At 46.3% G+C, this 22,834-nt stretch overlaps 1 long non-coding RNA gene across 2 annotated transcripts in view; it reads left to right on the forward strand.

Moving 5' to 3' along the window:
- LOC135911012 (uncharacterized) overlaps positions 1–22,834 on the forward strand; it is a 60,508-nt gene that overhangs the window by 29,475 nt on the left and 8,199 nt on the right. The window contains exon 3 of one of the 2 annotated variants that reach the window (XR_010567182.1): positions 2,502–2,704. This is a non-coding gene — a long non-coding RNA (uncharacterized lncRNA). Of the gene's footprint in view, positions 1–2,246; positions 2,705–22,834 lie in introns of those variants that run through there. The other variant, XR_010567181.1, reaches the window with a different exon arrangement.

The following is a 22,834-nucleotide window of genomic DNA, read 5'->3' on the forward strand; positions in this document are numbered from 1 at the left end:
GATTACCATAGAAAAGCGTTTTTGCGTTTTACATGTGTTTGAATGAGCCATGTCGGAGTTGAGCCCGAGATAAAGCTTCTTCTTAAGAGGATGCTTTAGCTCGGGCGCGTCGGAGTTTGGCCCGAGCTAAAGCTTCCTCTTAATACCTGAATGACACTTCCGGTTTCGGTTTTCGGTGCGCGCATTTTGAATGCTAGCTGGAACGCGTTACGCCGGCAGTGTTGATCGGCGCGGCATTTTTTCTTTTACTGCTCAACCACGTGCGGTCTTGGTGCGGAATCGTCTTATTATAAAGTAAAAATCATTGCGAACGATCTTTCCAAGCCTCCATCGAATATGTGCCCCGTGAAATTTCATAAAGACGCAAGACACCTTGTGAAATGAGGAAGCGTTTATTTTTACTCTATATAAGTGCTCTTTCCGGGCTTTCCGTGCATTCATCAACGTTCTGGCACCAGGAAAGCTGCAGTAGCTCCCGCACGAAGCTCCACCGGACGACGTCAGCTGAAAATTACAAGCATGTGTCATTTTGATATTAACACATTATATGAATAATGCGTGTAGAGGCGAAACGTGCCAAAGTGTTGTTTGGGCGGCATTACAAACAAATGCAATTCGCTTTTACATACATGGCGTAAAAATACCTGACTCATCCCAAACAATACCGTACATAACATATGACGAAAACATCCAATTTGCAAGCGTTCTCCCATTCCCGGGCCTTATTTCCTGCATTTTAAGAGCACAAATACACGGGCGACTGCGCGTTTCCAAAAGAACTTGGCTTCAACCGACGCGATAGTGCGTGCGCTAAGTATACACAGAGGTGGCCACAACACACGCTGTCAACCAGACCATGCTAGACGCTCGCAGAATTCCTTCTATTCGCGCTCAACACAAATGCGTGGGCGCAAAGCCTGTTTTCAGCCGTTCAGAAGACGGAATTTTCGAGTCACAACTTCCTGGTGTTTGAGCTCCTTGGTGTTTGGCGCGTCCTGCCGGCGCAAGCAGTACACTCCCATGTTATCACTCTTGACAATCACTCGTCGCTATTTGAACAGCGTGAGTATAGAAAGAAGGTATATGTTGTTGCGGGGCCATAAAAAGCGTCACAAACTTGTCCCAGTGAGACTCAGTACACGCCAAACTTTGTCACCATGGCCGAGCTGCTTTTAGCTAACTGCGTCACAATGCCAAGCGCGGCGAGCGTGTCTCAAAGGTATCTCAAAAGGTAACGAAATTAAATACAATAATGCTCGGAGTCAGAGGAGACGTCACGAACTTGTCTCAGTAAGGTTCTGTACACGCAAAACTAACTGCGTCACACGGCCGAACTGGTTTTGGCTGACTGCGTCATAACACCAGGTGCGGCGAGCGCGCCCAAAAACTACCGTAATTTGTTGCAATGATGCGGGTCTCACAGAAAGCCTCGCAAACACCTCCCAGTACGACTCATTAACTCAAATTAGCTGCGCCAGAACGGCTGCGCTGCTTTTCGCTAACTGCGTCACAAGTCTAGGTTCCGTGCCGTAAGCTATATAATTGCTTGAAATGCGTCATAGACTGTCAAGCAAAAACTCAGTGCCCTTCTACTCTATAAAGAAGGATGACCAGCGAAGCTGTGTATGTGGGCCCTTTAATGGCGAACTGTACCGCCGCAGCGGGTCGTCCCGGCATTGCACTATCTTCAGGATTTTGTGTCATACCGCCACGCGCGGACACGATCCACACAAGGACACGATCCTGGGGTAACAGAGCCCTTAACAGCTTCGCTGTAAAATATTTCTCACCTAGCTGTAGTCCAATAAATGGTGCCGTGTCAAAGTGCAGAGAAAAACGGGAAAATACGTCGGAAGCAGAATGAACCAGGCTAAATAAAAAAATAAAGAAAAAAAGAACAGGCACACAGTTCGCCGAAAACGCCTACGCTCACATGCGCAGCCGGCCTTGCTGGCTTCGGCTGCGCGTCTGACGCATGACGCATGCATCTGGCGCGCCACTGGCCTGTCGCTAGGTGACGCAAGAAAAGTAAGTCGCAAAGTATAACATAATTTACGCACAGATATTTTCAGTTTTGCCGGAAAATAAAAAAAAGTAAAACAATGTAAACTTCATTTCACTATTTTTTTCGATGTTCGCGGCAGCAAACGGTCGTCATTCATACTAGCGTGACGTATTTCTTGTTGCCAGTTTTCGCCCAGTGTCCCCTGTATTTGAATTTCTTTCTCTGTGCCATAACCTTCAAATCGCGCTAGACTGTACTGCTGTACAAACCGAACATTCCACACCAGTAATATCGGTGCCGCAGCCTTCTGAAAGTTTTTATGACGCTGGCGTGGGTGCTTTGAGGGTCGGCATGGAAGTACGCGCAGATATCGGAGCGCATGTGATGAGGGATAGCCAGAAGCCATTTCCGGTCATCAGGCGTATATATATGCGGTGGTAGAGGGTGTTGTCTCGCACAGATGCTTACCTGAGCAGCATTGTCCTTGCCATCTCAGCAAGGAAGACGGAGGCCATGCTGCTCCACCCAAGAGCTGGAAGGCGTCCGCTTACCCTCGAGCATGGCAGTGACGTACCTGGGGCTGCTCATTGATCAACGGCTGTCCTGGCTACCTGCTGCCAGGACCCTGCACGCCCAGGTTCTCTGGGTTCGCAAGGCAGTCTCCCAGCTTCTTGCCCGAGGACAGGGCTGTACCACCAGGTGAGCTCTGCGGCTGTTCGATGCAGCAGACAGTCAGTCAGCCAGTCAGTGTTTTATTTTCACCAAACAAAAACATCTGTGAAAAAGGGGAGACGGTGAAAAAACTGCGGATACTGCAGCTTGACTAAGCACCGTCCACCCTGTTGGCGCAATGACAGGGTAAATATACAAGCAAAAAGTGAATAATGAAAATGATAGTGTAAACACACAAATGAAAGCAAGTAATTATTATACACCAGTACCAAAAATAATACTGCATATAGGATCATATTTGCCCATAATAAAGCAAAAGAAGACAGATCGCATCGTAGTTCTATGCTTAGTGAAAACATGACATAAAATGATACAATTTAAGGAATGCGCAGTTACAAGAACAAACTAACTACATTGGTGGGGTTTAGTGTTTTGATTTCAATGTCTTGCTGCTCATATGCGTTAAGAGTGCTTGGTAATGTGTGGCCAAGCCTTTGCGTGCCGTAAATAGTGCGTGAGAATGGAATTTTCCAGGGGTTTATACCGATGGAAGTAAATACTTTGAGTAGGTTCAAGATTTACAAATGCGAGAAAAGTGTCAAGCTTCCCGCGATTTGCACTAATATAGGATTGTAGCTGCCTGCATTTGTATATGTCGTTCGCCATAACAATTTTGTGTTTAACAAAAAGATGTCTGGTGTGTTCAAGGTGTGGTATGTTCTCTATCGCCCTAATAGCTCTTTCCTGAAGTATTTTTAGCTTATTCAAATTGGTTAATGTAGTGTTTCCCTATAATAAAGCACAGTAGTTCAAGTGAGCATGGAAGAGAGCTTGATAAGTAAGTCGCTTTATGGTAAGAGGCAAAAGATATCGACAACAATTTAAAGCACCAACAACGCGTCTCAGCTTTAAGCTAATTCGACCTACTTGCTCATTCCAGGATACAAGTTCATTAAAATTTACTCCAAACGTCTTAATTGATTTGGTTACAGCAATTTTGTATGGGCCTAGGGTAATAGGGCACGAAAAAGGACACATTTTGTTTTCGTTTCATTTAGCGTTAAATTGTTTTTAGTAGACCAATCGCGAAGCTTATAACAGGTGTTTGCTGCTAGCGCCTCGAGAGTGCCTAACCTTTTTCCTGTAAAAAATAGTGTGCAATCATCAGCATAGATTATAAATTTGAAATCTTCGTCGATGTTGATTATGTCATTGATGTAATATAAAAATAATACAGGCCCTAGTATGCTGCCTTGCGGCACCCCGGTTTTAATTGGTTATGTGCGGGATTTAAAGCCATTTGAGTAATACTTGTTGGGGGGTTAGTTGGTGCATGATTCCAGAAGAGGGTTATAGCGCCGAAAAAACACAACACACAGCCATTTATTTGAACGTACTGAGACCGCGCACTCAAATACGACTGAATAAGTTTGAGTGAGATTCCTCTAAAAAATCCATAGCATTTTAATTTATTTAATAATAATTCATGACTTCCGCGATCAAAGGCCTTACTGAAATCCAAATATAATGCAAGTGTCAAAAGCCTCTTTTCGATATTGTATGATATGATTTCTTTCTGTGCTAATAGAGCGCTTTCAGTTGAACGTTTCTTTCTGAAACCATATTGACATTCGGTAATAAGATTGTACTTTCTCGAGAAGATATCGATGCTATAGTTTATTTTTTCAAGGCATTTAGAGAAAATGGGGAGTATAGATATTGGGCGAGAGTTGCCTAAATTGTTTTTATCTCCTGTTTTGTATATCACAGTAACTTTTGCCAGTTGCATGAGCGTTGGAAAAATACCTGTTGGCCACACCAAGTTGTAGATATGTGTTAATACTTCTGCTATGATGTCTAATGCATACTTGATTGGTCGCATTTATATGCCATCAGGATCACAGCTGCGACTATTTTTTATTCTACTGAATAGTGTAATTACTTCAGAACTGGAAGTTTGTTTAAGAAAAAGCGTGTTTGGTATCGGATTTATGCCGATTGTTGTTTGTGCGCTGTGGCTGGCATTTTCTATTTTCACGAAGAAATAATTGAATTGTTCTGCAAGCTCAATTCCGTTTAACGTTTTCGCGTCTATTTCCAGATTATCGATTTTAGTGGGAATGGCTCCTTTATTCAGCACTTCATTTAGTTTTTTCCACATGGTATTACGTCGCTCTGGACGTTGTGGATCGACGATATGGTAGTAATAGTCCAGTTTCGCCCTTTCCTTTTCTTTATTCAACCTATTTCTAACAGTCTTGTATTCAGCCCATAAGTACGCATTACGTGTTTTAACGAACTGCTGGTAAAGCTTATTTTTATTGTTTATCTGTCGCTTTAGATAGTTTGTTATCCATGGTTTCCGCGATTTGTTTGGTCTGTGATATGTCTTAAGAGGAAACGATTCAAAGTAAAGTTCTTTAAATGTTGTTATAAAGTTATTATACGAGTTGTTTGCATCTCCATCGGCCAAAATATAATTCCAATCCAATTGCTTAATACGGTGCCTAAAGGGCTCCAATGTTGCAGGTGTCACTGAGCGGTACGTGAATTCCTCTGGTTTCACGTAGGCCGGGTTTGTGTGCATTTTTAGGAAAATAAATATAGGGAAGTGATCGCTTATGTCGCAACTTAGCACCTCTGAAATTATTTCTTCTGTTACGGAATTGGTAACAAACATGTCCAGCAATGACATTGTTGATTCAGTAACTCGTGTTGGCATAGTGATGACATTTTCAAAACAGTTGCACTCAAGCACTGATAAAAATTCATTACTTGTAACTGAGTTCTTCAAGACATCTATATTAAAATCACCACCGACAGTAAGCCTATAATTCATAGCATTTGCATGTGACAAAAGACGATCAGTAAATGTTAAAAAATCGGCCATAGAACCGCTAAGAGGGCAATACAGAACAGCGAATACATTTGTACCCTTCTTGATACATAAGGATTCGTATTTTTTTGTGATAAGGCTATATTCTTCAATTACTTCGCAAAACTCAAGTGTTGTTAAAATGGCAACGCCCCCCCGTCCCCCACCCTCTATTCTCCGTGCGGTTTAAAAAGAAATGGTTGAACCTCGGCAGCATGAAATGTTCTGAATCACTAGTATACCACGTTTCTGTGAACATTAAAAGATCAAAGATTATGCCACATTATTCCAACAGCAAAGTGATATCTTCTTTTTTTGGTTGAAGTGACCGTGCGTTTAAGTGCATCACTTTGAACAACTTACTGCCGTTTTTCTCGATTTCACAACGTGCTGAATGTCCTCAGGGGCGATATAACTAGTCGACATAACGTTGCGAATAGACATCATCGAATGCTTATAACACTACAACTGTTAAGTGCTGCTAATCTTTTCCACATCACTTCCGCGAGAAGTAGCAGTGATAGGTGACGTCTCCGTGCGAAGGGCAAAGATGCTCCCATTTCTTGTCCAAACGAACTTCCAACCGTTTTCGCGCTTTCGGGAAATTGCCATCTTCAGGATTCTTTTCATCGCTGGGCACAAGTGCTCATTTATATAGATTGGAGCGTCGTTTTGCATTCAGCGACGTTGAGAACTTTGTCGCGTTTTTCGCGGCGTTGAAACTGGACAATAATGTTCGGTTTATCTTTATCTTTAGTCTGCCCCTGTGGCACATATCGACGTCACAGGCTGATATGGGTTCTCCGATAGCTTCGCCAACTTTCGTCAGGAGCTGTGCAAGGTTCTCGTCATCTGCTTTTATATTCCCTTGATTTCAATATTTCGATTTCGCGAGTATTGCTCCCATTTTGGCATGTTTATTTGACAGTTGGCAAGATCTTTTTCTAAAACGTGGATCCTGAGTTTGAGAGCATCGTTTTCCTTCTTTATACCTTTGTTCTCGTTCAGAACAATGTCAAGTCGACGGCTCGCATCATCGAGACTTGTGCTAACATATTTCAAGCTGGATTTTATTTCTTCAAATTCTGCACGCATTTTTCGCTCGTCTGTGCGCATGTTGCGTTCGACAGCATCCTTTGTGCTTTTCCACTAGGCTAGGACCTATCGCTTGCCCTGCTGCTCAATTACCTTGCCGCTCCATCGGTCGTTAGTTCAACGCAGATGCTACGCCGTCAAGCAGAGAGAAGTGGTTCTTGAGGGGAAAAAGAAAGGTTGACGCTATCTTCCGCAGCCCTTGCGGGAGCACGGCTCAGCGCCAACAGGGGTGGGGGGGAGAGTGGCAGCAAACGAGATAGGAGAGTAGGAGGTTAAGGTGTCGCCATACAAGCGGCCGAGCAGACCAGCAGGAAGGGCCTAGTGGGTCCAGCAGGAAGAGTAATCTGGTGACAGGCCAGGATGCGGTGATCCAGCAGGAGCCAGATGGTTGGGCCAGGTCAGGTAGCCTTGAGTGGGTCACGGCTATTCGTCTTTGCAGAAAGTCCTAGAGTCTCGCCGGGAGCCCCGACGAGTCCATGCACTCGACGACATTTAGGAGGGCTGGTAGCTAGTTGCGACCAGGGAAGAGGATGTCATCCTGCCGTGCAGAAAGAGGTGGCTGCTGCATCGAACAGCGCAGAGCCTACCTGGTGGTACAGCCCTGTCCACGGGCAAGAAGCTGGGAGACTACTGTCACGTGGTGGTGACGTTAAGAACACAGTAGCAATACTGTGATAGACAAAACTAACTTTTATTGGGCGAACCTGTGCCCACAAAACAGGCTACACTTATAGCACAACGATAGCGGCGAACACGGTCGGCGATCGTCGAAAATCTGATCAGCGGTTCAAGCGCGTCGGCTTTTATACACAATCGTCGAATGTTCCAGACTAATCGTTGGGACCCGCGTGCCTTCCATAAAGTTCTACATCATTCGCGTCAGGCGAATAAATCAGATAACACAAGGTTCGGCAACAACAGACTGCGGATAGAAGCATCGATAACTTTCCAGAAACTTCGAATACATGCGAGCGCGTCCCGCGCTGTGCGATAAGATTTGTTAGGCGGTGAAACCTGGTCGCCCGATAAATATAAATACACGTGTCACTACCTTGCGGACCTAGAGAACCTGGAGCAGCATGGCCTCCGTCTTCCTTGGCGAGATGGCAAGGCCAATGCTGCTCAGGTAAGCAGCCGTGCGAGACAACACCCTCTACCGCCGCATATATATGCCTGATGGCCGGAAATGACTTCTGGCTATCCCTCATCACATGCGCTCCGATATCTGCGCGTACTTCCATGCCGACCCTCAAAGCGCCCACGCCAGCGTCCTAAAAACCTTCAGAAGGCTGCGGCAACGATATTACTGGTGTGGAATGTTCAGTTTCTACAGCAGCACAGTCCAGCGCGATTTGAAGGTTATGGCACAGAGAAAGAAATTCAAATACAGGGGACACTGGGCGAAAACTGTCAACAAGAAATACGTCACGCTAGTAGGAATGGTGACCGTTTGCTGCCGCGAGCATCGAAAAAAAAAAGTGAAATGAAGTTAACATTGTTTTACTTCTTTTATTATTTCCCGGCATAACTGAACATATCGGTGTGAACTAGGTTTTACTTTGCGGCTTACTTTTCTTGCATAACACAGCGACAGGGCAGTGGCGCGCCAGATGCATGCGTCATGCGTCAGACGCGCCGCCGAAGCGAGCAAAGCCGGCTGCTCATGTGAGCGTTTGCGTTTTCGGCGACCTGTGTGCCTGTTTTTTTTTCTTAATTTTTTTATTTAGCCTGATTCCTTGTGCTTCCGACGTATTCTCCCGTTATTCTCTGCACTTTGACACGGCACCATGCCCTATTGGACTACAGCTAGGTGAGAAATTTTTTACAGCGAAGCTGTTAAGGGCTGGTTACCCCAGGATCGTGTCCTTGTGTAGATCGTGTCCGTGCGTGGCGTTATGACACAAATTCCTGAAGATAGTGCATTGCCGGGACGACCCGCTGCCGAGGCGCAGTTCGCCATTAAAGGGCCCACATACACATGTTCGCTGGTCATCCTTCTTTATAGAGTAAAAGGGCACTGAGTTTTTGCTTGAGAGTCTATGACGCATTTCAAGCAAATATATAGCTTACGACACGGAACCGAGACTTGTGACGCAGTCAACGAAAAACAGCGCAGCCGTTCTGGCGCAGCTAATTTGAGTTAATGAGTCGCACTGGGAGATGTTTGTGACGCTTTCTGTTAGACCCGCATTATTGTAAAAAATTTCGGTAGTTTTTGGGCACACTCGCCGCAGCCTGGTGATATGACGCAGTTAGAGAAGACCAATTCGGCCGTGTGACGCACTTAGTGACGCTTTCTCTGACCGTGAGCATTATTGTAAATAATTTAGTTACTTTTTGGCGCGCCTTTTAGACACGCTCGGTGCGCTTGGCGTTGTGACGCAGTTTGCGAAAAGCAGTTCGGCCGTGTGACCCAGTTAGTTTCGCGTGTGCAGAATTTTATTGGGAGAAGTTCGTGATGCCTTCTCTGACCGCGAGCATTATTGTAAATAATTTCGTTAATTTTAGGGATACCTTTGATACACTTTCCTCGCGCTTGGCGTTGTGACGCAGTTAGCGAAAAGCAGCTCGGTAGTGGGATGCAGTATGTTTCGCGTGTGCAGAACCTTACTGGGACAAGTTCGTGATGCCTGCTCAGACCGCGAGCATTATTGTAAATAATATTGTTAATTTTAGGGGTACCTTTGAGACACGTACCTCGCGCTTGGCGTTGTGGCGCAGTTAACGAAAAGCAGCTCGGTAGTGGGATGCAGTTAGTTTCGCGTGTACAGAACCTTACTGGGACAAGTTCGTGATGCCTGCTCTGACCGCGAGCATTATTGTAAATAATATTGTTAATTTTAGGGATACCTTTGAGACACGTACCTCGCGCTTGGCGTTGTGGCGCAGTTAACGAAAAGCAGCTCGGTAGTGGGATGCAGTATGTTTCGCGTGTGCAGGACCTTACTGGGACAAGTTCGTGATGCCTGCTCAGACCGCGAGCATTATTGTAAATAATATTGTTAATTTTAGGGATACCTTTGAGACACGTACCTCGCGCTTGGCGTTGTGGCGCAGTTAACGAAAAGCAGCTCGGTAGTGGGATGCAGTTAGTTTCGCGTGTGCAGAACCTTACTGGGACAAGTTCGTGATGCCTGCTCAGACCGCGAGCATTATTGTAAATAATATTGTTAATTTTAGGGATACCTTTGAGACACGTACCTCGCGCTTGGCGTTGTGGCGCAGTTAACGAAAAGCAGCTCGGTAGTGGGATGCAGTATGTTTCGCGTGTGCAGGACCTTACTGGGACAAGTTCGTGATGCCTGCTCAGACCGCGAGCATTATTGTAAATAATATTGTTAATTTTAGGGATACCTTTGATACACGTTCCTCGCGCTTGGCGTTGTGGCGCAGTTAACGAAAAGCAGCTCGGTAGTGGGATGCAGTATGTTTCGCGTGTGCAGGACCTTACTGGGACAAGTTCGTGATGCCTGCTCAGACCGCGAGCATTATTGTAAATAATATTGTTAATTTTAGGGATACCTTTGAGACACGTACCTCGCGCTTGGCGTTGTGGCGCAGTTAACGAAAAGCAGCTCGGTAGTGGGATGCAGTATGTTTCGCGTGTGCAGGACCTTACTGGGACAAGTTCGTGATGCCTGCTCAGACCGCGAGCATTATTGTAAATAATATTGTTAATTTTAGGGATACCTTTGAGACACGTACCTCGCGCTTGGCGTTGTGGCGCAGTTAACGAAAAGCAGCTCGGTAGTGGGATGCAGTATGTTTCGCGTGTGCAGGACCTTACTGGGACAAGTTCGTGATGCCTGCTCAGACCGCGAGCATTATTGTAAATAATATTGTTAATTTTAGGGATACCTTTGATACACGTTCCTCGCGCTTGGCGTTGTGGCGCAGTTAACGAAAAGCAGCTCGGTAGTGGGATGCAGTATGTTTCGCGTGTGCAGGACCTTACTGGGACAAGTTCGTGATGCCTGCTCAGACCGCGAGCATTATTGTAAATAATATTGTTAATTTTAGGGATACCTTTGAGACACGTTCCTCGCGCTTGGCGTTGTGGCGCAGTTAACGAAAAGCAGCTCGGTAGTGGGATGCAGTATGTTTCGCGTGTGCAGGACCTTACTGGGACAAGTTCGTGATGCCTGCTCAGACCGCGAGCATTATTGTAAATAATATTGTTAATTTTAGGGATACCTTTGATACACGTTCCTCGCGCTTGGCGTTGTGGCGCAGTTAACGAAAAGCAGCTCGGTAGTGGGATGCAGTTAGTTTCGAGTGTGCAGAATTTTATTGGGAGAAGTTCGTTACGCTTTCTCTGACTCCGAGCATTATTGTAATTAATTTTGTGAGCTTTTGGCATTACTTTGAGACAGGCTCCCCGCGCATGGTGTTATGACGCAGTTAGCAAAAATCAGTTCGGCCGTGTGATGCATTTAGTTTCACGTGTGGAGAACCTTACTGGGACAAGTTCGTGACGCATTCTCTGACTCCGAGCATTATTGTAATTAATTTCGTTACTTTTTGGGATTACTTTGAGACAGGCTCGCCGCGCTTGACGTTGTGACGCAGTTAGCTAAAAGCAGCGTGGCCGTGGTGACAAAGGTTGGCGTGTACTGAATCTCACTGGGACAAGTTTGTGACGCTTTTTATGGCCCCGCAACAACATATACCTTCTTTCTATACTCACGCTGTTCAAATAGCGACGAGTGATTGTCAAGAGTGTTAACATGGGAGTGTACTGCTTGCGCCGGCAGAACGCACAGAACACCAAGGAGCTCAAACACCAGGAAGTTGTGACTCGAAAATTCCGTCTTCTGAACGGCTGAAAACAGGCTTTGCGCCCACGCATTTGTGTTGAGCGCGAATAGAAGGAATTCTGCGACCGTCTAGCATGGTCTGGTTGACAGCGTGCGTTGTGGCCACCTCTGTGTATACTTAGCGTACTACCGGGTCGGTTGAAGCCAAGTTCTTTTGCAAACACGCAGTCGCCCGTGTATTTATGCTCTTAAAGTGCAGGAAATAAGGCCCGGGAATGGAAGAACGCTTGCAAATCGGATGTTTTCGTCATATGTTATGTAGGGTATTTTTCGGTATGAGTCGAATTGCATTTGTTTGTGATGTCGCCCAATCACCACTTTCGCACGTTTCGCCTCTACGTGCATTATTCCTATAATCTGTTAATGCCAAAATGACACATGCTTGTAATTTTCAGTCGAAGTCGTCCGGTGGAGCTTTGTACGGGAGCTACTGCAGCTTACCTGGTGCTAGAAATTTGGATGAATGCACGGAAAGCCCGGAACGTGCATTTATATAGAGTAAAAATAAACGCTTCCTAATTTCACAAGGCGGCTTGCGTCTTTATGAAGTTGCACGGGGTACATATTCGACGGAGGCTTGGAAAGATCGTTCGCAATCATTTTTACTTTATAATAAGACGATTCCGCACCAATACCGCACGGGGTTGAGCAGTAGAAGAAAAAATGCCGCGCCGATCAGCACTGCCGGCGTAACGCGTTCCAGCTAGCATTCAAATTGCGCGCGGGCAAAACCGAAATCGGAAGTGTGGTTCAGATTATTGAGAGGAAGCTTTAGCTTGGGCCCAATTCCGACGCGGCCTATTCAAATACATGTAAAACGCAGAAACGCTTTTCTGAGGTAATCTCTGGACGGATTTTAATGAAATTTGCTGCATTTGAGGGAGAAACTTAGGAGCACCCTAGCTAAAGCTTACTCTTATCTAAACACATGTAAAAGAAGAATTAGTTTTTCTCGGCCACAACTACACCAAATTTGGCTAGGTTTGTTGCATTTAAAAGAAAAACTTAAACTCTTGTGATTGTTGGTTTAGAATATTTTATTCAGGTCGTAAATATTTGATTAAAAATTTGCAAAAGTCAGAAATTTTCAGAAAACGAGACTATCAAGTTTACAAATCAGTAACTCAGGAATAAAAAATTATAACACCATTATGTGAACTGCACCTAATAGTACATCTAAAGCGGACATAACTGATATGTTGCAGATCAATATGAAAAGTTTAATAATATGTTAATACAGCTTTTGCAGAACCCTTGCGCACAACGTAACAAATTCACGTGAGATATAAAATAACTAATAGAATTTTTCAGCTTTGAATGATATAATTGATGCCGTTTACAGAATCACGATATCTGTTCTTGATGCCGAGCTATTAATTTACAAATTTCATGTGTATATATATTTTTTCGAACTTTCGATTTTTTGAAAATCGTTTTCACAGAATTCTGGCCTTAAATCGAAGTTGCACTTCCAACAGTCACTATAATTGAACTTTCTCTTTCAAATGCAACAAATTTCATTAAAATCGGCCCAGGGGTATCTCAGAACAGCGTTTTTGCGTTGTTAATGTATTTTAATAGGCCGCGTCGTAGTTGGGCCCGAGCTAAACCTTCCTCTTAAGCTTTAGTGACTGTTGAAGTTGAATTTCGATTTAGGGCCTGAATTATGTAAAAAATAATTTTCAAAAATTCGAAAGATCGGGAAAAAAAAGTAGAACAACATTTGCAAATGAACAGCTCTGTATCGATAAAAGATATCGTGGTTCGGTAAACGGCATCCATTAGATTATTCAAAGCGGACAAATTGGATATGTCAATTTATACCTTGCGCGAATTCGTTACGTTGTGTACGCGGGTTCTGCAAAAGCTGTATTTCCATATTACTAAATTTTTTTGAGATTCATGCCTACCATATAAATTTTGTCCGCATTAGATGTACTATTATATGTAATTCACATAATTGTGGTATCATTTTGCATTTCTGGGTTGCAGAATTGTAAGCTTGATAGTTTCGTTTTCTGAAACTTTGCGATTTTTGCCAATTTTTATTAAAATATTGACTACCTGAATCGAAAATTCGAAACCATCAATGACTTTTAAGGTTTTATTTTAAATGCAATAAGCCTCGTCAAATTTGGTGCAGTGGTTGCCGAGGGAAACAAATTATCCTTTTACATGTATTTAGATAGGATCACCGGAGCTAAAGCTTCGGCATGGAGTGCTACGGTCAATTCGGCTGCCGGGCTCTATTGGAGTGTCCGCTCTTGTTGAATTTCTTTCTCTATGGTTATCGCGCCAGCGTGGACTGGCCTTGTGTCCCAGGTGCCTAGCGGCCCGTTTCTGAACAGAGAAAATCAAGATTTCGCAATCTTCTCTCCTTCGCTGACTGTTCCGTGCCACAACCTTCACCCTCGCGGTGATTGTTTGGGGTGAGTCGTTTTTTCTGCCGTGGCAGAAATGACGTTACACACGCTAGATGCAGCATCGGAACGTTCAGTTCCTGATAATACCGAATAATACGTTGCGCGCAATATACCATCGCTGCCTGTACGCTGAGGGAAAAAAAAAAAGCGCTTTCTTCGGATGGTAGTGACCGCAGCTTAAGGAACCGCAAAAAGAGTGAGGATACCTGCCTCTCGAAAGAGGATTGTGGGCCGTGGCGCTGTTCTTGGTCTTCGTCGACGCTCGCGCGAGAACCTTCAAATCACTGTTCAATCATGCACCGCCTGGCAACAAAGCAAGACCCTTCCACAGCGTCCTCCTGGACCACTACAGCCGCTACCATGTCCTGCTCGAGCTTTCGAACGTGTTGGAAACACCCTCTATGGCCCGCTCCGATACAGTGGATGTGGAAACCACTGGATTATTGTTGGCTTCGATCACCTGACGCGCTACGCCGTGATCGCGCTCCTTCCCGCCGCTACCGCACTCGACGTTGCGATTTTCATTCTTCGTAAGTTCGTTCACGTACTACGTGAAGTCTGCGTTAGATAGGATGTTCCACATCCGCTGCCATGGTCGTGAGTGGCGGCGCTGGCTAACACTCCCAGGGTCGGTTCTAGTGGACAGACATAAATACCCAGAAAGTGGATGGGAAAATGGCGCCATGGTCGGTCAATTGGTAAGGGCATCGTAGGCGTAATGCGAAGACGTGTGCTCGTATCCCACCTGCGGCCACTTGTTTTTTCATCCACTTTCATTTCGATTTACCATTTCTTGAATTCAGTTAGAAACTACAGATAATTTCCTTTATGCTGTCTTTTTTAGCGTCCCCCCCCCCCCCTTACCTTAACCGTGTTCCCTCTTACTCGCGGCGCAAAGAAAAGACGCGCACACCGTGGACGCGAATTTCACTAAAGGTAGCCGAGGACTCACTCGTATTAATTGTCACCGCAAGTCACAGAGGCGTCCTGAGCGCGGCAAAACGTGTAGCACACGCGGGAGAAATTGATCGCTCCTCGCAGCACGCTCCGTTAGTTGTTCGGCCTCCAGTGCAGGCAGCGTTGGGGAAGTGCCACCACGACAGGCAGCTAGTCCTTGCGGCGGGCCGCAAGAAGATGACCCCCGCGGCGTTTCCGGCGGCAGAGGCGACACCGGATGCGGTTCCATTAGACGCCGCTGTGTCGCAGGAGCGCCGGTGGGGCGCCACGAAGCAGATTACTCGCGCTACACCTGTCGCTGGGAGTGGGCCACCGGAGAGGTGGGCGGAGGGGCGGACCGGTCTCCGCTGCTCTTTGCCCGAGGCAGCGCCAGGGACGCGAGGCAGTCGAGGTACCGCCGGGGACACGGTGCCGATTCCGCAACGAGGGTTGCGGCAAGCGCAGCCTGCCGCTTAGTACTGCGCGTATTAAAGAAAAAAGAAACAAGGAATTGAAGCAGAGTTGTGAGGTGGCCCTGGACCTGGCAAACCTTACTTAAAGAAGAAAAGAAAAGAAACACGGCAAATAGCGACAAAGTCGCGTTTGCAGTAAGTCCAAGAGCTGTGGGGTTTCTGGCCATCATCATCAGCATCTGGCCAGCCTACTCTATTCGTTAGTTATCGTTCTGTGCTTGGTTTATCGGTGCTAACATAAGCGCTGCGTCACAAACAGCGTAAGCTGATCCTTCGCGCGAGAACTGTGTCCGCCAAAGCGCATAACGCACCTGTACAAGCAGCATATGTGCGGATAGCAAGGCGTTTTTTATAAATAGTGCTTAAAATAAACCAAATCAAGAGTTATGGCAACAGAATCGGAGTTCCCCAGGGGTTGATCCTTTCGATAACGTGCTAACCTGGGCTGTTTGGTACATGTCGAAGAAAATGGGTTAACAGCGCTGAACAACGGAACGTGACCGGCCGCAAACGAAGTTGCCACGTAGACGAAGTTGCAACGCTGCACCGGTCCTTGACAATGTCAAAGGCAAAACCTGAACTACGTGGCCGGAACGTGCTCTTTCGTCGACTCTTTGGTTGCCAATAATGCCACACTGATTCGTCAGCCACTGAAATCTGATTATATGTTCGTTTTCAACAAGGTGGCGGTGAGATTCTCTGACCTCGGATACCAGCTGTTCTTGAGGGCCATGAACTAGGCTTGACTGCTGTGTTTGGAGGGCCACCTTAGTATCACTGAATATGGCCCGCCCGGCCGGTAGGTGCCTTTGGTGTGGGTATAGTCAACAGTGGATCTGAGAGCTGCAAGTTACTATCTCTTTAATGATGTGGCATAAGAGAAGCTAAATTTGATCGATGCCACTTTTGATGCCGAATACACGCAAAATTGCAGCGCGAAAGGCCGCTCGAGGCACTTTGCCTGTATTCGCGGGCTTCTTTCTCGCTCGGGACACCCTGTATACCGGGAACCGGTATGGTGCCACCTCTGTAAAAAAAAGCATATTACCTGATACTGTACGGAACTGAAGCGGGCGAAAATCATCTCCACTTGAGCTTCGCCGACTTGTCCCTTAATATAGTCAAAAGCGCAATTAAGATCTTGGGTACATCCAGAGATTCAAGGGGCTCTGAAACCTGGCTTGATGGACTACAAAGAACATGGTACAAGATGCTAGACTTGATCAAGAGGATCGCGATAAAGAGGATCGGAGCAAGCACTGCTGTCGCCAACAGCTATAGTGTCGGCACTGCTCCTCTCTAGAGCCCGGTACGGAGCGCAGTGTTGCCGTCCTAACGTTAGGTAACGAAAAAGAATTGAAACTTTTCACCGAGAGACATTGGGAGCAATCTCCGGCCTTTCCAAACACACTAATGCCGAAGAACTCTATCGATTCGCCGATCTACCGCCAGTTGATATTCTCGGATTTTCAGCGATAAAAGTTCAAAACGCCCGCATTCTACACACGCGGCGAGAAAGAATGCTTAGGCTTTAACTGAGACTCGACATGGAGGATGATTACTTCGCAGAACCGCCTGAATAAAATCCGCCGGGGGACGGCGCTCGTGTAACATATTGTAAAGCGCTTCCCAAAAACCTGGGGCCTGCACGCGCCGAACCACGCCGAGCGTACGCGCGCAAGCACCAAGCCGGGGTGGAACACCACAGATATAGTTGACGTCTACACAGGTGCGTCCTTACCCAACCTTTCGTGCAAGAGAGGTGCCATCGCCTCCTGCCATGCATCCGCCGACATTACCGACGCCAAACACCTAGAGGGTAACGCGTGTACCTAGATAGCGCTGAACTCGAGTGACAAGCGAATGCGTTAGCGATCGACGACACAGCGGAATCTATGATAATCGTCAAAGCAATAAATATTTACACAGATTTACAAGAAGCATACCGCCCCTGCAAGTCCGTGTTCGGCAAAAGTTCACCAGTACACAGCATCAAGATCACCTGCAAAGCAGCCGAAGAAGTTTTTTTATAAACTGAACAGAAAAAAAATTCCGGCAGCACCCATTTACGATGGTTGCCTAAGTTATGCGAGAGCACACATACGTTATTCAACTTCTGTTACAGACGATTGTGCGGAGCATGACAGTGCGTCCGTTTGGCTTCGTCACTTCTGCAGCCAAAAGCACTGCGTGTCTCTGGAGACTTTCTGAACTCTCCACTAGGGTGCCTCGATAACAGCGCATTGAGGCGCTCTACTCGCCACGCGCGACACGCGTATGCGCGTCGATATCGAGACAGCACGACTTTGGCGGTGCTCTTTTGCTCTACTGTCGCAGGTATTTCGCGCGCTTTCTCAGGTGCTGTGGTGCCGACGACGGGTGCGCACTTACCACGTTGCAGGCCCGGGTTCGATTCCTTGTAGAGCTTGATTTTCTTTTTTTTTGCGCTGCCATCATATCGAGGCCACATAGACAGCTCAATGTGGGTAGGGTAGGTAAGGAAATGCTCTCGCACTTAAAAGATTGTCATCCACTGGATCCCGAGCCACGATGGCATTCGAGGGAACGAAATGGCGCACGAAGCAGCCGACATCCACTTTGTTGCTAACTGGTGGGATGGTTGGTTGGAAGTTCTTGACTGAACGGCAGCGCACTTAATGAGACAGACTAACATTAAAACACGCAGATGAATGGGCGCTGAACGCACAGAAAGACTAGCTGCGAAGACCTGCCGCAAGATACACAACCACAGATCTACGACCCTCATAGATCCTTGCGTCACATGCCTGTAGAGAGCAAGCGGCGCATTCGTGAAGTCACGCCTCAGAACACGCATCCTCCACTACCCGGTTTTGCACGGGTAAGTCGTGCTGCATAATTGCAGTCAGGCTTTGCTCGAGTGCCAGATATAACATAAAAATGTCGCTCTTACCCCAAATGCGCGGTAATTACACATGGAGGTAACGAAGGTTTATCTGCGGGACAGCAGCAGCACACATCAGAAAACAGCGGCGAGCATTATCGAGTAACGAGCGGCACTATTCAATCTTCCCTGGCCGCGAAGAGCGCGCAAGACCTACCGCGAAGCACTTCATCTGGGAGTGCAAAAAGATTGTGCAGATGTGTATATATGTGTGTGTGTGTGTGTGTGTGTGTGTGTGTGTACACACACATATATATATATATATATATATATATATATATATATATATATATATATATATATATATATATATATATATATATATGATGGCGGCCGCATAGCTGCGCTGCTCTACCGCCATCATCACCATCTGAGCCTGGCTCATGCGCCTGTGCCAAGAGTTGCGCGCGCTCGTGACCCGTGCTCGTGGCGGCGGCGACGTCCGCAAGCTGAGCCGTTAAGATCTCGCACAACACGGTGATCTGGCCCAAAGGCGATGAGGCCATCGCGTCTTGTCGCTCAGTGGCTTCACCGGCTCCAGCTCCCGCCGCAGTCGAGACTTGGGGTTCACTGGCTTCCGAGACTGCCTTGAGTGCCGAAGAGCGCGTCTCCATGGACAAACAGAAAGCAAACCAGACAGACAAGACGAAAACGATATGGGCTCACAAATAACACCGCACAAGAAACCCAACCGCGAAAGATACCACAACCGCTACCGTCGAAATGACAGGAACCCCAACTAACGAACGACAAGCCCTGATGCCTATCTTCTGAGAACCACAAGCTGGCCCCACGTTTGGCGCCAAATGTGGGCTAAGGGCCGTGGCTTCTGAGCCAGTGGCCAGCTTAGACTCCCCGAGACGACACGGGGTGCAAGAGCCATGCAAAAGACAACCTTTACTGCCCGAAGCCCCTAACCAACTGGACTGCTTCGTGGTCGCCGTTCCTCGTGCTCCGGCTCCAGGCGGCTTCGCGTGGTACGGGAGCATGAACCAGGTCCAAACGCTAATGATGGCGGCACAGCAGCGCAGCCATGCGGCTGGCGTTCCCACCATATATATCCTCTTTTCTATGTCCGCTTCCTACTTTGTCGGGGGCAAAAGAACTTTCCTTTCAACATATCTTAGAACGCGCCCGTGAGTTGGCTCAACCTTTAGCAAGAATTACAAAGCCAAAGCACGCTTTACAGGAGAAAAAGTTCGGCAGACTGCGCCAATTAGGCAATCATCACAAAGGTTACAGATGCGTTGTACGTGTTACTGCCAGGTGTGTTTTGAATTTTGTGCCTACGAAATGAAAAAATCAAATTTACAGTGATGTTTCACTTCGTGAACGCGGGTGACGCGCAAGCGTATGGGTGCTATAGCGCACACGAAGCTATCGGCCCTCAGTGCGCTTAGATGCCTACACTGTCCGCATCGCAGATCGTATTCGGGACAGGGCTCGCGCGGCCGCACTATGTGCAGACTAAAAATAGACTAAAAGAGCTCCACATTTGCCAGAAGTGTGACCATGTTATAAAGCAATAAATTTATATTGCGGCATATGACGCAGATAGTACTCAAGTCGTGCCGCTAGAGTTCTGTGCCAGACACATTTTGATATTCTGCTTGCTTTGCGTGGAAATTGAAAAATTCACGGACCTCTCGGCCATACGCCGTATAAGATTATTCGGCCAGACTTTAGGGATAAGTGATTATCGGAATATTAGAAAGTACCCAAAGTTGCGTGTGAAGAACGCAGAATGCGTTTCGCCCATATTGGTTGCGCCATTTCCTCCCTTAATTGCGACAACTTGTGAATTGGGCGCGTTGATAATAAAATTAACGTTAAGCTTATAGAAACTGAGCAAGTGTTTTTATTTATTCTTACATGTGTTCTTTACCTGACATGTAATTTCGTCTTTCTGCTGGCGCTAACCTAAAACAAGTGAAGTGATAATAATAATAAAAAACTACCTTAAAAATGAACCGTCTGAAGATGTTTCTGGAGAGAGTTCCAAATAGTGTCAGCTAACCTTAAGGCAAGTTCTATCGTTCAAAGCTTTTAAAAATAATTTATTAGTTTTAGTTTTAACTAATTTATTATAAAAGTTTTAGTTTCAATGTATATTAAAAAGATGTACCATTTCTGCTACTGTTTTCTAACGCCATCGTTACCAGTGTTCGGACAATATTCTTAAATCAACCTTGTGATGGCATGACCACAACATCACGAGTTAAAAGAATCCTAAAATGGCGCAGATTCACACTTAAAAAAAATTCCTTATATCACGCTGATCCGCCCAAAAATTGAATATGCTTCTGCCATATGGGATCGCGATCAAGCATACATTATCAACAACATTGAATTTCTGCAAAACCGTGCTGTTCGCTTCATCTTTTCCGATTATTCACGCTTCACCAGCGTCACATCGTTAAAACAACGTGCCGAGTTGGAATCACTATCACGTCGACGCCAGTTTGCTCGCCTAACCTTATTTCATAAACTTTATCACCATTCCACGCTCCACGATTACTTCTTTTCACCAGCCCCTGCAGTCTTCCCGCGCCGTGACCACGCTAACAAAGCAAAACGCATAACGGGCTGCTCATCGCTCTACGCAAGATCATTTATTCCTCGCACAATAATAGAATGGAATGACCTACCATCACGCATAGCTACTGAAGTTAACTTACCGTCTTTCCAACCCTTGTTGCAAGAAAACGGTTCGTGGTCGCAGATTAGCTATTACTTATTCGTATATGTATATATTGTGTAAAAAAGCTCGTGTGAGTTCATGAATTACGGCATATAACGCTGTTCACATCTATTTATTTTATGTTAATTGTGTGTGGTGTTTATTTCATGTAGTTTTATTTCTTGTGTATATTTCGTGTTTGTGTCCCCCCCCCCCCCCCCTATGTAATACCCTCGCATGAGGGTTCTTAGGGGTAATGTAAATAAATTAAAAAAAGATAAGAGAAAGAAAGACAGAAATAAAGGAGTGCACGAATACGTAATGGTAGATTACTTACCATCGCCAAAAAAAAAAAATGTGCTTGGTACGGTAAATATTGGCGCCTTATCCTATAAAGTTCCTTGGGGCTTCTTGTTACAGAATACTACTGACTACACCGAATACACAGAACACTAGCAGCACCATTGATTCGGCTATGTCGGCTTACATATAGCCGGCAGTGACTCGGTTGTGATGCTGCAGTAAGCTGAGTGGCAACAAGTAATGCGGGGTACGCCGAAGAGGAAATTGTGCGCACTCATATCTCACACATTTTACAAGCACATTATAGTAGTGCTAAAATGCCGCCAGTAATGAAAAAAGAAAAAGAAAAATAATGACAATGGGAACTACAAGACTTTTCAGTCGTGACGGTGTCGACGTTGCCGGCAAGAGTCGCGCGCGCCTCAGGCGATGACGTAATTAGACGACGACGTTTTGGTTCGGCGGTGGCCGAGCACCGTAGTCGCATTTTGCGGCCCGGTTGTCCAGTTGTGGGGGACCGCGGGGAGCAAGCAGCCCTCCGCTCGGGAACAACCCTCGCTTTGGCGCCGATAGCGGAGCGGGCCTTTTTGCTCGCCTGTCCACAGCGGCGTGCGCGTGGGGATCAGCTTTTAGTGAGCGTTGGTTAAAAGAGACGCTTCTTCCACCCCGGAGCCATTCGTTTTCCCCCTTCCCGCTTTCCCGTCTACTTCCGGTTCTCGGGCGAGCGTGCCGGAAGTGCTAGTGAGTCACGCCACTTCCGGTCTTTCTTCCTCTCTCACGTCGACGGCGTGCTTTTTGGAATTGTTCGTGGGCATTCATTGCACTTGTTTAAAAGTCTATCGGTCTTGTTCGGTTGTTTCTTTTTCCTCTTCCTTGTTCGGTCGTTGTTCTCTCTGGCGGTGCTGATGGCTGGCATCAACCATGGTTAGCGATGAAAAAAAGAGAGGGGGGCTGGGGTGAGGCAGCCGAGTGCATCAGAAAGGAGGAGAACCCCATCTCGGCTGCGGAGGAGCCCTTTTTGCCCAAAGTTCACTCAGCCTGAAATGTGGCCCGGTATGAGCGGGCGCTTCAAAAGCGATGCAGCTCAAAGCCCCGACCGCGGAAGGCGAATCCAGGCAAACGATTTTGCTGCAAAGCTTTTGCAGGAGAAAACGTCTAAGGGTGCAGTGAGAGTCAGTGCACTGAAATACGGCTGTTACTTTGAGTAAACTCGGCGTTATCATGCTTGTCCGAGCCTCCTGATTATAAATTGACCTGACGGACAGAAATGTAGCAATCAAGGGAGATTTGTGCGTACACGTGCACGTGTGCTGCGAATTTAACGTTTGGAATTTACAATCTTTCTATGACGCAATGCGAATTTGTATCTAAAGTAATGGTCACGCAATAATTGTGTGGTTGTCTGCAACTGCAGTCAGAACGTAGCTTTGATCACGGAGGTATGATCTATGTTCCGCTAATTCGTGTTAGATGGCTTTTCACTTCGATTTTGATATTATTTTAATCTGAATGCTAATTAGAGATGGATGTTTTGGAAGAGGAAAGTCGCTCTGCGTTTTCTGTGGCTTTCATGGCACAAAAATAAATATAGAAGCGTACGGATCTCGTCTGTTGAATAGGTCACTCCATTTG

The sequence above is a fragment of the Dermacentor albipictus genome, chromosome 1 (genome assembly GCF_038994185.2).
Source record: "Dermacentor albipictus isolate Rhodes 1998 colony chromosome 1, USDA_Dalb.pri_finalv2, whole genome shotgun sequence".
NCBI lineage: Eukaryota > Metazoa > Arthropoda > Arachnida > Ixodida > Ixodidae > Dermacentor > Dermacentor albipictus.